We start from the raw sequence: 17,508 nt of genomic DNA, 5'->3' as shown, positions 1-17,508 counted from the left end.
TGTATTGGGGAAGGAGGGAGAGCAGGGAAAGGAGGAGGGAGAGGGACATAAATAGATTTAGTATTTCTCAGTTTCTTCCCCAAAGATATAAGACACCCCTCATCCCATCTCCTTGGGAGATGTGCCTTGGTATCTCAACAGGACCGTCCAATGCTTTTCTATGTTTCTTGCTCTCTCTCTGTCCAAGTTTTTCTCGTTCTTCAAACCTCAGGAGTAGCTGGCTAGGAAGAAGATTATCTTTTCCCCTAATGGAAAAGATTAGCATCTCAGCGATAAGTTTTCCCATCCCTTTCCTTTCTATTTCCAAACTAGGGAACTCCTTTACAGAGTCAACTTGTTTTTCAGCCCAGACCACAATTGTTTTGTCTCTTATATCTTCCTTCTAGAACTTAGAATATTTTTTCAGGAAGAATGGTAATTATTATATTTTCCTTATACATTTTACTTTCCTTTTGTTGTAAGCTACGTTCTCCGAGAAGAAGACTCTGAGTGAGTTTAGTATCAGGATGTTTTATTAGGGCAGGGGTCCCCAACCCCCGGGCCGTGGACCAGTAGCAATCCGAGGCCTGTTAGGAGCCAGGCCGCACACCAGGAGGTGAGCGGCGGGTCAGCAAGCGAAGCTTCATCTGCCTCTCCCCATCGCTCCCATTACCGCCTGAACCATCGCCGCCCACCCCTATCCCGTGGAAAAATTGTCTTCCACGAAACCAGTCCCTGGCGCCAAAAAGGTTGGGGACCACTGTATTAGGGAGTGCCCTTAGGATCAACGGAGGTAGAAGGAAGGGGAAGAGAGCTAAAGTGAGCAGAAGTCAAGCTATAACACCAACCCAACAGCCTCAGGCAGCTAGAGTTCTGGAGGGAACTCGGGCAGGGCAAACCCGTCAGAGTTTTCTCATGTTGGGTTAAAGTGGCTGGACCTTTATATTCCCACCTTGATTAGTCACCGAACATAGTCCAACTATACAGTTAGGATTCTATACAGAAAGAGAGAAAGATTAACTGGAAAAAATTGGCTTACGCAGTTGTAGAGGCCTGGTAAGTCCGAGATCTGCAGGGTAGGCAGCAAGACGGAGACGCAGGGAAGCGTTGCAGTTGGAGTCCGAAGGCAGTTTGCCGCAAGCCGCTCTCCTCTTCCAGGGCCATCAGCCTTTTTCTATTAAGGCCTTCAGCTGATTGGAATAAACCCGCCCACATTATGGAGGACATGCTCTCCACAAAGTCTACTGATTTAAATGCTAATCTCGCTAAAAAGATACCTTCACAGAAACATCTAGAATAAAGTTTGACCAAATATCTGGGTCTCGTGGTCTAGCCAAGTTGACACATACTTTTAACCATCACACCACCCAGAAAGGCATGATCTTGAGAAAGATGTCTCTACAGCTGAGGCAACCTATGAAGGGGCTGACAGCTGAAAGCAGTCTGCTGATAGCGTGCCTTGCAGCTGGGGCAATGAATCCTTTCTTGAAATGGAATCTGAGCCACGCCCTTCTGTGTTCAGGTTCATTAAATGTATTCAACAATTAAAGTTGCAGTTTAGAAGCTTATTCAATACATTTCAAAGCAAAGATTAATAAATATATATTAAGATACAGTCATGGAGGATACATACGCCTTTTTTGTTCAAAAGAAATGAATAAGTAAGGGTATCTTACTTATTCTGAAATCATTATTTATATATGCAGTAAACCACATGCAGGGTCTACACCGTCTTAGCTACACAGATTAGTTACCATCACTCATCCAGGGAGCCTCCCTCAGAGTTAGCTTATATCCCTTATCCCTTTCAGAGCCTGACGTGGTGCTCTATTTAAGGTGACTGTAGTGGAGGAGGGGCAAACAGACAACTTACAGAAACTTATCCTGTGACTTAAGCAATTACTTGATAACATTTCCTGGAACAACTAATAAGTATTATTCAAGGATAACTTGTCAGGACTCAGAACAGAAGCACAAATACACAGAGATCTCAGTTTCTATCTCCCTCGTTTTTTGTTTCTCTCCAGGTTCTAGTAGGCTTTACACCAGATGTGAGAGACCATCAAACCAGGAGCTGGGTGGATGGATAAAGACTGATTGAAGTGGAAGAATGATCACTTGAGATGTGCCTCCCCCGATCTCCCCCACCTGCTGGAACTGATTCCATTGGAGGAGTTACCTGTCCTGCAAACTCAGCTAATGAAATTTGCATGGAAGTGATTCCTCTCTCGCCTTGGCCACACTGACTAGCTCAGGAATGGGCATGTGATGCAGAATGAGACAATGAAATATTTACGGAAGTTTCTGGGAAAAAGGGAGGGAGAAACTGTGTGGTGAGAGGTGAGATTGTTGCAGCCACCCTGAATATGAAGTGGGATGACAGAGAAGAGCCGTTTTGTCAAGGACTAAGCCTCCGGATTAACATACACTTAAAGTTAGTTCTACCTCTGAGTTTTTCAGTTATGTAAATCTGTGAATTTTCTTTTTGGTACTTTCTGTGAGGTATATCACACACACACAAAAGCATAAAATTCATGTGAGGTTTAAAGGCAATAATAAAGCAAACAGCAAGGTAACCACCAATCAAGGCAAGAAATTGAATATTGCCAGCATCTCAGAAGGCACCTGTATACTCTCGCCCCGCCCCCCGCCCCCAGAGGTAACTGCCTGCCTGGATGTTGTGATAATCATTTCTCCTCTGTACCACATAGTTTCTGTTTATCCTCCAGATCCAGCCTTCACCTTGCTCTATACCCCAAGAGAAATAAATTTGTGTATTACATTAACAGATCTTCTTGTCCTCTGGTTTTCAGTTGAATGTGACCAAGGGGAGGTAATGAAGGAAAATTAGAACATGGGAGGAGAAACCAGGGAGTTTCTTTGTTACCCGCTATAGGACAGTGTCTGGCAGCAGCTATGTCTCTTCTTGGAAGTTCCTGCCAGGCATAGCCCTTCCCTTCGCGGTCCCCATGACATCATGGTTCTAGCCTCTACCAGAGGACTCCAGCGACTAGGGTCTCATAATACTGCCCCCTCCCCACATCTCTCCAGCCCAAGGAGTTCTGTTGTTTCTAATCTCTGGTAAAATCCACCATTCCCTCTTTGGTTTCTCAACTCCTCTTCACCTGTGCAATTATTTCCCTGTATTTAATTCCCTGTATTGAAATACTTAGAATTGTTTTTTCCTGTCTAGTCTACGAGATTAAGAGCAATAAAAGGTTAGCCACATTATCAGCCAAAGGGAAAGCTTTGAACATTTCACCAACTGTGGTTGTTGATAAGGGTAAGAAAGTTTCTTCATAGGTTTTTTAAAAGTTTTTATCATGCTGAAATCTATGATAGTATTTTTCTATACCTACTGAGATTATCTCATGATTTTTTTCTCCTTTAATCTGGTCAAGTTACATTAATATTCTGTTTTCTCAATCTGATCCTCCCCAAAAGCAGACTCTGCTACAATGAGAAGCAAAATCAGGATGCGGTTTTTCATTTTCTTCTGTGCTTAGTTGCCCACACACACACCCTTTTTTTTTCTGTGAGCTTGTCATTTAACTTGAAAATTTTCTTGTAGGAATTTTTTCAGCACATGGGATAAAGGGACATTCATTCAGAGATTTGGATTTTCTTCTGCCAATCCTGGACTACTTGTTGGATCACCAAAGTGATGCAAATTTAAGCTAAAAATTCACTTGATGGCCAACCAATTGTTCAAACTTCTCGGGGCCTTTTACCTCCCCGCTTTGCTCACTCATCACAAAGGTAAATTTTCCTACAGGGCCCTGGGGGTAGAGATCTAGAGCATATTTAATTCTGGATCACCCTTACTCTGAAGAATGGCCTTTGGAGTCCCAGCGTGGAGGGAGGGTCTCCCACGAGGTGTCCCATCTTGGGGAAATGCTGCACTTTGTCTTCTGAGGTCCCTGACAAAGCTGAAAAACAAACACAACACAACACAACACAGGTTTGATGAATGTTCTTTGAACAAAACAAGATTTAACACTCAATTTACCTTTCTAGGTTCCTACTCTCTTTGATATTGGCCTTATAATTCTGTTAGGGGAAACACTGACTGAAACAGCCCACCCTGGCCAGGCACCACAGTCACCACTTTGATGAGTTATCTTATGACAGGAGGTCCTGGTAAGGAATGCAGAACTAACAAGCCACCACCAACTGGAAGAATTTGGGAAAGGTCAAAAGGAGAGAGGAGATGCCAGTCTGTATGTCCACCAACCTCCCAGAATCCTCCTCGCTGGAATCCATCTGGGCTGAGCGATGCACACGCCACCAAGAAGGACCCTGAAACAGAATGACTGGCCAGAGACAACGGGGAAGCTGAACCCATCACCATTAAACCCGTGGCATTCAACCCACCATTCCAGCCACGTGGCAGGGCAGTCCTCCTGGGTTCCTTTACACTGCTGCTCTCCACCCGGATGCCCCATCCCAATAAAGTCTCCTGCTTTGTCAGCACGTGTGTCTCCTACGACAATTCATTTCCGAGTGTTAGACAAGAGCCCACGCTCAGGCCCTGGAAGGGGTCCCCTTCCTGCAACAATTCCTCACCATCTTAGCATCTCTTCAATACTTTTAAGAATAGTTTTTATTTAACATAGCATTTTTGTTTTAAGAGGAAAGGTCAGTTCAAATACCTAAATATCCATATTATCAGAAACGGAATTCTACTCCCTTTTGTTAAAAGCCAACCTGAATTAGGTTTTCTGTCACTTGCACATGAAAAAGTCCTAATAATTAAGAGGGAGATGTGGCTTTCCATGCATCAAAATGATGTACTAAATGACCGGTTAAGTGTAGAGGAGACAGTGTCCCTGCATCGTCCTTTGTCACTTTGCTCCTTGAAATAAACCTTCTCAGAACTTGTGGTACATTATTTCTCTAGTGTATCCTATGCACATGTTTATATCACCCTATGGGTATTACTGGGTGACATTAAATCATGGTTTCTATCCATCCATGTATGCTATAAGGGCCCTCAGGACATGGACCAGACTCATCCATTTATGATTCAGTCAACAAATATCCATTGTGTCTTGTACAGACGCTAAAAATACAATGGCAAACAAAGCAGCCAACATTCCTGTCTTCATGTGCCTCACATGAAAGTGGGTAAGACAGATACCAATAAAATAACCAAATAACAAAATGTATGAAAAGACATGGTGCTATGAGAGTATATAATGAGGGAAAGTGTCCTAGCAAGTAAGTCAGGAAAGGCTTTTGAGGAAACAATAATTGAAGCTGTTAGCTTCTGTGGAAAACATTACTGACTTTTCAAGGCATTAAGAATTATTAGGGAGAAATTTTTTTCTGTTAATTTTAAATTGTTCATTTAAAAATAACTGTGAACATGATGGCTTGTAGCCTGATTCATTTGAAATTCGATCAAGTAAATTGTTTTAAACCTTGTCCATTCCAGTGAACTCTGTATGGGATGCTTTTTAACCACAGGGTCCTGTCATAAATCTAAGTATTCATCTCACACAAAATGTCAAGTGCATTTCCCTAGTACTAATTCTTTCAAATTCTAACACCTTTCCCCCAGAACTATCACTATTGTAAAGCAAACTAAGGCCATCACCATCAAATACTTAAACTGTATATTAAAGATGTCATTCCGTTTGTCCATGTTATCCTAGTGTCTGTTATTTCAGACGAGGCACAACTGGCCACAGATTATTTGCCAGCTAAGCTTAACAAAATGGCTCAATTGAATAACTCAAGGCATCTTTGCTTCCTCAGACATGAGACACTAATATGAGGTAAGCATTATTTTCTGGACACGTTGTTTTCAGTGAAGTGTTTAAGATTTATAGGGTCATTTTTTGTGATTATTTCTGATGTTTCCTGACTACATTTTCCATTTTCAGAACTCAAAGCAGCAGCTCCAAGTCACTAAATCATGCCTGAACCTCTCATAATTCATTCTAGCAGGATACTAACTGAACCAGAACCGTTCTGTGTTGCCATCTGCAAAGCAAGGTCTGGGAAGTGGAAAACTTCTAGCATTTGATCCAAAGTAGGGCAACTCAATTTTTTATAAAAGTCACCTTGAATTTTCAATCCCCCAATACATCTATTTCTCTTCACTTCACCCAACTCTTTGTAATCTGCAGAAATTCATTTTTAAGGGATGCATTTTAAAATAAAGGAACATTCTAACTAAACACTGTAGTAATCGTTTCACAATATATGTAAGTCAAATCATGATGCGGTATACCTTAAACTTATACAGTGCTGTATCTCAATTATATCTCAATAAAAATGGGGGGAAATGGGGGAAAAAAGGGCTTCCCTGGTGGCGCAGTGGTTGGGAGTCCGCCTGCCGATGCGGGGGACACGGGTTCGTGCCCCGTTCCGGGAAGATCCCACGTGCCATGGAGCGGCTGGGCCCGTGAGCCATGGCCGCTGAGCCTGCGAGTCCGGAGCCTGTGCTCCGCAACGGGAGAGAGCACAACAGTGAGAGGCTCGCGTACCGCAAAAAAAAAAAAAAAAAAAAGCGGGGGAGAGATGAGAGCTGACAGATAAGTAAAAGTAAGCTAGGTAAAGAGGGAGGCAATAAGTATCATAGGCAGAGGAAACGCTGTGTGCAAAGATAAGGATTTGAGAAAGAATGCAGCATCCATTCTAGACTCTATTTATTGCCTCATCAACACCTATTTAGCCTTTTCTTACTCTGCATATGATTTCAATGTTGTTCAGATATCCGAATCCATCTCTGGATACTCAGGAGAATTTGAGTAGTTTAAGCTAATTAGTGTGTGGCATTTCCTTAGCGACTATTATTTGTTCAGCCCAATAAAATTTAAAGGGAAAGACCTAGTCCATGCCTCAAGGAGAGATTTTCCTCTCTCTTTCCTGCTGGATGTGATCCAAAAAAGCTTGTAACCCTTATTTCCATCGGCAATCCTCTTGCTACAGCAGCCTTAACATGAAGCCAAACTGTGGAGAGCTTAGCACAAAACAGAAATACATTCAAGTATTTCATAATAAAAATAGAGGAACATTCGAAGTATCACAAGTTCGTATTTTGTTCATATTAAGCCAATAGGCTTAAAAATGTAATTTGACTACATCGAGATTTAATTCCCAATGTGAATATTCTATTAAGAACACGTTCATATTATGTTAGACACGTAGCATACAGTACAGTTACAAATAAACAATTCTGCAATATTGCCAGCTGTCTAAAAGTTAAACAAGCAAGTCAAGGAAACAATCTGTTCACACATCATATTGTATGTAATCACATTAATTTAAAATGACTCTTGATGATTTTGCTAGTTAAGCTGATGGTGATGTTTATTTTTTCCATTTCTTCATTAATGCCATATTTGTATAGTATTAGACAATAATTTGTCAAGGTGCTGGAATACATTTTATTGAAAATAGTGTAAATATCTTTGTCAATTATAAAAAACATTTGTATTATAAAACTGTTTGTCACATAATTCTGAGAAAATTTTCAAAGCTATTGTTCAGTAATTTCTTTCTTTCTTTTTTTTTTTTTTTTGCGGTACGTGGGCCTCTCACTGCTGTGGCCTCTCCCGTTGCGGAGCACAGGCTCCGGACGCGCAGGCCCAGTGGCCATGGCTCACGGGTCCAGCCACTCCGTGGCATGTGGGATCCTCCCGGACCTGGGCACGAACCCGTGTCCCCTGCATCGGCAGGTGGACTCTCAACCACTGAGCCACCAGGGAAGCCCTGTGCACACCTTTTGACCTGAGTATCATTTCATAAAGTGGGGTAGCAGGGAAAGGCCATAAGTGTGCTCACCAAGGAGCATAGTAGGGCTGACACTGGAGACTAAATCTGACTTAAATGAACTTGGATGAGGGAAAAGAGTGGCAGCAAGGGCAAAGCAAGTACAGCAGAGAGCTGGGCAATCGTTGGTCCCAGAGATCCTTGCCAACACAGAGAACACCAGGAAACACAAGCATCAGATCATACATGCCAACAGCAATGCAGGAGCTGTTTTGAGAAAGCCACCCAAGCACAGGACTTAGAGCAATGGGAGCGAGGCAAAGGATGGAGATGGTGTGAACCGGCTGCAGGGAGCAGAGAGGGGCTGAGGGAGGGGGTGGTGGAAGGTAGGCAAGTTCAAGGAACTCGGCCATCCACTGGCCTCACAACAAGGCCTGGGTCTTAAGCAGGATTTTCAAGCAGAAATCATAAGTGGGAAACAGACAGAGCCCGGTAGAATATGTGCCTTGTTGCTCCCCTAACTTCAACATTTCTTGAGTCTTTTTCTCCTGGCTTCCCAGAACTGGGAGTTGAACACAAGGTTTCTGGTTGGTTGGATATATTTGGCTACGTAAATGTACTCAGCTTGTTTATAATTCACAGGCTTGCCACATTTCTGTTAAGCATCAAATCATTCTTAAAAGATTTGCTTTCACAGGTCTCTCAGTCAGCATAATTAGCTGAACACCTGTTATGTATACTGAGCTGTGACCTAGGTGTTACAGTGTGAAACAGAGGAAATAAAGATACAAACAAATGTGTCCTGTACCCCACTCAGACCCTCCCCATCAACCATAAACACATATGAAAGTGACAAGAAAATACAGCCAAGGAAACAGGAAGGGAAATGTAAACTCTTCACTATATAGCATTTTCTTTTCTCTTTTTTTTTTTTTTGCAGTACGCGGGCCTCTCACTGTTGTGGCCTCTCCCGCTGCAGAGCGCAGCCTCCAGACGCGCAGGCTCAGCGGCCATGGCTCACGGGCCCAGCCGCTCCGCGGCATGTGGGATCTTCCCGGACTGGGGCACGAACCCGTGTCCCCTGCATGGGCAGGCGGACTCTCAACCACTGCGCCACCAGGGAAGCCCCAATATAGCATTTTCTTTATGATGCTAGTGGCCCTGGGCTACTGCCAAGGTCATCCAGAGATTAGCACCACCATGGGTCTGAGGATCCTCAGCTGACTCTCATGCTAATGAAAACACTTGACTGTGTTCCCTGGAGTTCTGGATGCCCTAAAACCAAAGCCATTTTCCTCACAGAAGAGCAAGGATGCATTCTCTCTCCCAACTGAGTTGTATTTTTCCTTGCAGGAGCCAAAGCAGTGTTATTTATGCCCCAAATCTCTGAGCTGTTGATGTGAAGCAACATTCCATTTTTACGACAACCCACCTTTTCTTTCACAGAAATCCTGGTCAAGGGCAAATGAATGGTTGCCAGGAGAGAATCCCACTGTGACTCAAGATTGGTTACTGGGTCAACCTTGTCTAATTCTCTCTTCCTTTGAGATGAGGGTTTCTTCCCAGGAGGCTCCCATGTCGCTCATGTAATAAATTCAGGTAGGCGTGCTTCCCCAGTTATGCTCAGATGTCTGGACACAATTTATGCACAAGCTGTACCTACCACTCCCCACTCAACACCACAATAAGAAAGGTTAGAAGTGGAGGTGTCTGTCACTTAGTTTCGCCGTCAGGTTAATCAAGATGTACAAACATTGTTAACTGCAAATAACCTAGAGAAAGTTGAAGGCAGAGAATATATGAGAGTGACTAAATGAGTTAACTTCATATTTATACAAGGGCCTAGTGGCTAGTCACTTCCTGATTCTTTAAGAAGATGTCTATATCTCCTCACCTCCCTTGAATTTTCTCATTCCTCCTAAATCCAGCAGGAGAGCTATTGGCTTTGTCGCTCTCGTTCTCAAAAGACTTCTTTCTTGCCTTTGACATAGTTACTCATTTCCTAATCAGTTTTTGAACGGATTTTCCACATCAGCAGTGAGATACTGTATCCCTTGAGAAGACATGCCCTCCTTTAAATCACTCTCTCCAGTGCTTCTCAAACTCTAGCATCCATCAGAGTCACCTGGGGGACTTAGGAAAACACAGATTGTTGGGCCCCATCCCCAGTTTCTGATTGAGTGGGTCTGGGGTGGGGCCCGAGAATTTGTATTTCTAACACATTTCCAAGTGATGCTGAGGCTGCTGGTCCAGGCACCACACCTTGAGAATGGCTGCTCTAAACCAACATCCAGCCTCTTTGTATTCATGAGCTAAGTGGAATGTTACGATGAGCTTGCAAACAGCATCAAGGAGCCACCAAAAGGCAGATGCTAGAGTGGTGTGTTTTTGTTCCCCTCAGAAAGTGTCTCACCTTGAGCCGGTACTTCCTAAAGCACCATCTCCACTTTCCTACCACATTTTTTATATCCCGGCTTTCATGATGAGCATTAGAATAGGATGTTTCTTTTCAGATACTCACCCAGTTATCATGCCTCTTCATCTGCTGAACCCAGTGGCTTGAGAAATCTCTAAAACAAAACTTTAGTGCTCTTTCCAACTAGCTGTACAAAACATAAAATAGGAGATTGCAGGAGCAGCCAGACTAGTAGCCTTAGTGCGTCTGCAAGGCCAAGGTGCCTAATTGCACTACCATAGTACAGTCACCCTTGAGTTCTCCTCACACATAAGCAGTTGCAAAGAGAGAGTTATTAAAAGACTGCTTGTGAAAACATTATGGGCTCAGACTTGGCCTCCATCAACTCATCCTAGCAGGCATGACTTTGAACATAAATTTAAAAAACCCATTTAGTCTCTGGGCAATTGTAAGCATGAGTTGAAATAAACATTTTAAAAATACAAAAATATTTATTTTCCAAGCAGCAGATATTTATGTTTTGCGCTAGTCCAATTAAACCAAAATGTTAACGACATAAATGTAATCATTCAGTGAGCTGGGGCTAAAACTCAATGGAGGAACAATTACAAGCTGCTCTATTGTTGAAAGCCCTTGTTCTAACTAACCTGGAGAAGAGACTTAGTGCTCGAACTACACGAATCTAGACTTTCTTCACTTCTTCATCAGGAGAAGGTAATAACTCAGAGTTGAGAAACCCTAGCATGATAGGAAGTCAGGTATTTATAAAGCTTCATGTAGGTTGGAAATAAAAAAAAGAGGCCAGGAATGTGAAAGAACAGCATGCAATCCCTTTACCTGCAGCAGCCCTCTTTACTGGGACAGGATTTACAGATGCTGTAGATGCTTTTGCAGATGCTAGTTTGGGGTTTTCCAAAAGATCCTTTTTCTTTCAGCATCCTCTCTAAAACTGTAGCTGAGTCAAAGACTAACAAATTGTTCAGTATTCAACAATATTTATCTAGCACCTGCTATGTGCCAAGTACTTAAAAATACACATGTTAACACTTAATTCAAATGTGTCTTTAAAATTTCCTCTCTTCTCCTAAGATTTTAGCACCAGAAGAGGCTTTCTGGGCAAATCTACAACAAGAGCAAGACTCTACACATGCTGTTACTTGGGACAAACCAACCAGCCTCTGGTCTCAATTTTCCTCAACTGAAGAAAGACCAGCTGTATCATGCCAGTGGTTCTCAAACTTTAGCAGTCATCAGAATCACCTGGAGGACTTGTCAAACCACAGATTGCTGAGCTCCACCCCCAAGTTTCTGATTCTGGAAGTCTGGGGTGGGGCTCAGAAATTTGCATTTTTAACAAGTTCCCAGGTGATGCGGATGCTGCTGGTCCAGGGATCATAATTTGACTAGAGTTTAATGATTATTGTCTAAAAGTTTTCTATCTTGCCAGGTTGCCCCTTGCCGGGTCCAAGACCAGGCTTTTTCTGGAAGATTTTTTTTTTTTTGGTCTGTGGCTCTTTGTATTTCTGGGTTGCCAGTATCTTCAGCTGTAAGGCTATACATGAAGCTAGGAGAAAACTAAGGGAATTCATCACTGTGCTATTCCTTAGGATCCTAAGGCCCGTCTGCCTTCTTTTTCTGTTTTACAGAGTCTTATGTTTGCTTTATACAAAGTGCCCAGGGTGCTTAGTTGTACTTACCAGGAGAAATAGCAGAAAATGGGATACATGCCTCTACTCCATAATCCCAGAAACAGAAGTCTCTGGTCCACATTTTGAGAACCACTATATCAGATGATATCTCACATCCCTTCCAACTCTACACTCTATAATTATGATTTTTAAAAGTGTCCTCATGAATTCATAAGACACATGGCAGAGCATATACTGAGCAACATAGAGAAGAGATAGGGCTGGCCCTTTGGACCTCTATCTTTTCTTTTGTTCTAATTAGCTACCAATTAGCACTACCAGGTGTGAGGTCTGGGGAATCCTCAGCTAACTCTCAGCTACCAAGGTTCTCCTACCACACCTGTTCAGACCACGCCTCCAGGTAAGTATTCTGGGTTCTACAATTTGCTAACCTAGGACCCATTCTCTGGGGCCTCCCTCTGTACCAGAACTAGTCTGTCGAATCTTTTTCTATGTGGTACTGGTGAGGAAATGGCCATCTGCTTCCAAGATTTACCCTTTTACAGGGACTTTATTTTTTTCTTAACTCAGAGGAGAGGTTGGCGGTGATTTCAGATACTTTGAACCATCCTGGTCAAGTTGGCATCATTTCTTCCCTGGTTGTCCACAGTTGCTTTCCAACTGCTCTTCTTCTGTACATTCTTGCCCCTTGAAACCTCCTTTCAACATGGAAACATGAGTGATCTTGCCAAAATGAAATACTCATGGCTTGCTTAGTTTTAATTACTTCTTCAGCTCTTAAAACAAATAGTGAAATACTTGGTATGTCCAGTGTGGCCCTGCGTGGCCCAGGACCTGCCCACTTCCAGCCCCTTCTCTCACTTCTCCCCTTCTCTGTTCCCTGCACTTAGTCACAATGACCTGCTCTGGTCTCCTCAACAACCTTCTTTGGTTCCATACACCTTCCTACCACTGGGCTTTAGCTCTTGCTGCTCATTCTCCCTGAAATACTCTCTCTATTCAGCTAGTTAATTCCTACTCATCCTCCTGCAGGTGTCAACTCAAATCTTTCCCTGATTTGAGGGAAATCAAAAGATCTGGTCACATCCTGCTGCTACTCATTTATAGCACTGTTTCTTTTCCTTCATAGCAAATATGATCAAATAATCACAAAATCTCTTTTAGTTATTTATTTTTGCACCATTATATCACCAGCACCTGCCACAACGCCTGGTGCATGAGATAAGTACAATAAATCTCTCTTGAATATTTGAGCAGGAGAGACTTCCCCCAAAATATCACATCTTAGTTGTTAAGTGTTGCAAAAAAATAATTTGTTTCACGTCAATCAATAGTGCCCAGCATTGAGTGCTTTTTCAAACACATTGAAGGAGATAGAAGATTTTCATATTTCATTTCATGTGTTAAAAGAACTAGCAAAGTGTTCAAATACTCAACATAGTAGAGTTTTGCCATTCAGAAGGGCTCTGTCTGGGGACTTTGGCTAATCCCTCAATACATGAAAAATTCCATAGCATTTTATTTACTCCACAAAAGTGTGGTTCAACAATGACAAATAAGCCTTTACCTTCTAATGCTTCAATGAAATGACTGCTGAGCCTCCTGACTTTAAGTCACGTTAGCAAAGAGACTCAGTCATGAGTTTCCTAAGCATATCCTCGACCCCTGAGATAACTGCTCATTCAGCAGTCACTGAAGTTTTCTCTTATTTGATGAGCCTAACCAAAGCACACATTGAAATCTTACAAACCACTTTTATTGTTCCACAGAGTGCATATTGTAAACTTGCTCTGGTCATAATAATAGCTAGAAATAATTTGGGATAAATTAAACATAGAGTGTTGAAGTCAACTAAGAACGATCACTTTCTTTGACCTTGTCTAGAGTCACAAATACCATAAGATGAAGAGGTGTCCACCAAGGGCCTCACAGGTGCAGAATCTTGACAAACTGCAAACCTCAGATTAAATCATAATTAAAATGTGAACAAGATCCCAGTTCATTTACTTAAGTATAGTTTGAACAAACCATACAACATTAGTTAGAATATATTTGCAACTACTTTTAAAAGAAAACATGTTTTGAGGCATTGCGTTTATAGATTTGAGCTAAAGATTGTCAGACATTCATAGAATGTCCACCACCAAAAATATATATATAATATAAAACACATGAAACATGACTCTACTGTGAGAGTGGTTATTCAAAGCTACACCTCAGTGAGCAAACCTGGCTTAACCTACAGAAAATTCAACCAATGAGAATTCTGTAATGCCTAATCGCAAACATACCCAGAGGAGTTTGTATGTGCCAACAACCTGAATTTAGTAACTAAGCTGTAGTAGTTGCTGTAGTGTTTTAAAAACAAAAGTTAATTGAAGAGTGTGAGCTATCAAAACACAGCTACCAATAAGGAAAAGAAAATGGTAAGGCCAGAAAATCTGAATTGAGTTATGCAAAAAAAAGGATAAAAGGTAATTTGAGAAAAATTACTTTGGACTAAGGCAAGTATGGTTAACAAGTATTTTAAGTGCCTACTCTGATGTATTGGTAGGGACTGCCCAGAGAGTTAAGCTTAAAATAATTGTGAGGCAGGGGCTAAAATTAGCAGGAAAAAATGAATGGTCAACTTGCAATATCTGCTATGGGCATGAGAGAAAGGGATAATGGGACAAATTCCATTTTTGCTGACCCTAACCCAGGGTCTCTGTACTTTTAGAGCTACTTCTAACTTCTCCTTGTCTTCACCAGTACAAGCAGTTGGCTTCACTGGGAGTGTTATTTTTCACAAAGAACTAAGGTATTTTACCCAAGGGCTAGTGTGCCGAGGACAGCCAAATCCCACCAGGGTGTTGTAAGGTCTACCAGCTGGCTCAGTGGCTTGCTGCTACCCACTAGCCTGACAGTATGCTCAATTCCAGTTCTTGCCTCAGTATTTTCAGAATTACTACGTGGACATTTAGCGTCACTCACTATTAGTTAAAAATGCGGTGGTTAAATGTGTAAATGAGATTCAGTATTTGGTTTATGCATGTGATTAATTGTTTGCTTTTAGACATAGTTCTTGATACAAGTTGGCAATTTTATATGGGAAAGTATAGATATAGTAGTAGATGATACCCACATAAGTAATGCTAACTTTGCAGATGTGAAGAAAAAAGCCCTTTAGAACTAAGCCTTGAAGGATTGATAGACTTTTGAAAGCAGATTATTAGTAAAAAAGCAAGCATTTCAGGCTGAGCAACGCTGGAGAAAATGTTTTTAACTTTAGTTCCTGCTGCTTCCTCCAAAGATCCCATGGCTACTTTACCGATACTACTAAAAGTCTCGTTTATGTTAACTCTCCACTCTTCTGCCTCTTGGTTGTATTAGTGGGTGTTATCCTAGGACATACCAGTTGAGAGAAACAAGAAACTTCACAGAGTTAGGGAACCACTGCTGTGGTCTATGAGTCCCTTTCTAATTTTTCTGGACTTCCACAAGCAGAAGAACAGGATGTATAATGTATTATATATCCCAATATTCTCAGGATGATGAAAAGGAATAGAAGAAATTCAATAGATTGAGAACAGGACAGACATCTCTTTGCTGCTATAGAACCCAAGGCATATTTCCTTTTTTTTTGATTGGGTTAGGACACAAATGGCTTCATGGGTTTCATGCTGCAGAGAAAGTTTTTTTTTTAACTTTTTATTTTATATTAGAGTATAGTTGATTAACAATGTTGTGATAGTTTCAGGTGTACAGCAAAGTGATTCAGTTATACATATACATGTATCTCTTCTTTTTCAAATTCTTTTCCCATTTAGGTTGTTACATAATATTGAGCAGATTTCCCTGTGCTATACAGTAGGTCCTTGTTGGTTATCTACTTTAAATATAGCAGTGTGTACATGTCAATCCCATACTCCCTAACTATCCATTCCCTCCATCCTTCCCCCCGGGTAACCATAAATTCGTTCCACAGAGAGAGTTTTGAATGATCTGAATGTAGCAGCTAGTTAGAAAGGCCCCCTGCCTAATCACAGACACTTGTCCAGAGCAGCTTCTTCACAGATGACAAAGACCTCAAACCTTGTGTGTATCTACCATATGCACAAGCAAATCCAGTGCTTGTGACTAAGAAGAATATGATGTGGCAAACTGCTTTAGTCTGCTTCTCAGACCATAATTTGTAATTTAATTTTATTGCTGACAATTTTAATGATCATATTTTTCTATAGAAAATATAAAAGTCACTGTGGTCTTTGGTGCTTTGCGTTTATTTCTATTAAAAACTTGGCTAAGCACACTTTCTGACATTAAAATAGTACTGCCTCAGTCAAATTCCATAGAAGCAGGGTCTGAGAGAGGAATTCTGGTTCAAGGGATTTACTGGGGGAGTACTTTGAGGAGTAGGATTGTGAGGGAAGCAGGGCAGGACAAGGCAACAACAGGAAGAGGGAATGTGCTCTCAGCTGGAAACCAGCTTCAGTCTGATCCCTGGGGAAGCCCTAGGGGCTGAATTGCAGCACAGAGTTACACCTTGAGGGAAGAGGGCTGGCCTTTGTATATACTTGCTGCAGACATTAGTCAAGGTCATTTCTCAGAAGGGAACATCTGCGATGGTTATCATCTGTGGATGAAAGATATCAGTAAACAAAAGGATGTTGTAGTCAAGGCATCACATTACAGCCACCCCTACAGTACACCCTGAGGGAACTCAGGATGAGAAAACACAGGATACTGTCCCCAGAGAGCTGAGGTGCACATCAAAGGAATGATTTCAGTGAGCCCAGACTCTTGCATCTCCCCATACATAGAAAAGCACTAAATTCCTTAACTTGAGATGTCTGGTTTTCTTCAATTAACAATCTTCTGATGCTCCAACAACCTGGTCTTTGGGGCAGAAAGTCCTGTCTATCCTGGCTCCTCACTTGCCTCCGCAGAGCAGTCTATCAGAGTCATCTGAGATGTTGTGTCCCAGGCTTGATGTCCTCAGTTTTGCCCACTGAATAAAACATAACTCTCAGCTTTTAGGTTGTGCATTTTTTTTTCGTCGACACAACGTTCGCAGAAGCTGGAGGACCTGGGCAGGACAACGACAACATTCACTAAAGCCATCCTCATTGGCAACTGGTCACCTATGACTCTTTCATTAACCAATTGATTTCTCCTACTTTACCCTCCTTCCCTCTAGTCCAGGGGTCAGCAATCTTTATGTGAAAATAGATATTTTAGGCTTTGCAGGTCACATAGCATCTCTGTCACAACTACTCAACTCTGCTGTTCCGGTATGAAAGCAGTCATAGACAATATGTAAACGGATGAGCCTGACTGCGCGCCTATGAAATTATTTACAAAAATGGGGGCAGCAAGTCAGATGTGACCCACAGGCCACTGACTCCTGCTCTATCTAGTTCTCTCTCCTCGACTTCCTGACTTATTTCCTTAACCGCTCATCTTTGCGTGCTTGCTCTCTCTCTCTCGCATGTAATCTCACATATAATCACATGTAATTGCATCTATTACTTCCCCATTGCTCTCCTTCCTACTTCTCCCTTCTCTGAAATGCCTCCCAGTCATCTTCCTTTCCCTTCTATTCCTCTACTTATACTCTTATTTGACCTTTGAAATCCAGCATCATTTGAAGTACCTCACACGGTGGCTTAATAAAATCCCCACTGTTCTTTCTTTTAATGATCTCATCTTGTTTTACCATCCCACCTCTCTTCTAGTTTGTTGACTGAAAAGAAGTGCACA

General features: G+C 41.9%; 1 long non-coding RNA gene across 2 annotated transcripts; it reads right to left on the bottom strand.

The window, feature by feature from the left end:
* Positions 1-1,024: 1,024 nt before the first annotated feature.
* LOC132531323 (uncharacterized) lies at positions 1,025-9,373 on the bottom strand. 2 transcript variants are annotated; one of them, XR_009544060.1, is made up of 3 exons: positions 9,134-9,373; positions 3,799-3,908; positions 1,025-1,169 (listed from the first exon to the last, which is right to left on the bottom strand). It is a non-coding gene; the product is annotated as an uncharacterized LOC132531323 (long non-coding RNA). The 2 variants fall into 2 exon arrangements; XR_009544061.1 differs by having other exon boundaries at positions 3,805-3,908.
* Positions 9,374-17,508: the final 8,135 nt, after the last annotated feature.

This window comes from Lagenorhynchus albirostris, chromosome 1, assembly GCF_949774975.1.
Source record: "Lagenorhynchus albirostris chromosome 1, mLagAlb1.1, whole genome shotgun sequence".
Lineage (NCBI taxonomy): Eukaryota > Metazoa > Chordata > Mammalia > Artiodactyla > Delphinidae > Lagenorhynchus > Lagenorhynchus albirostris.
Note: the sequence above shows the minus strand (reverse complement) of the source record. Positions and strands in the feature narration are given on the sequence as shown.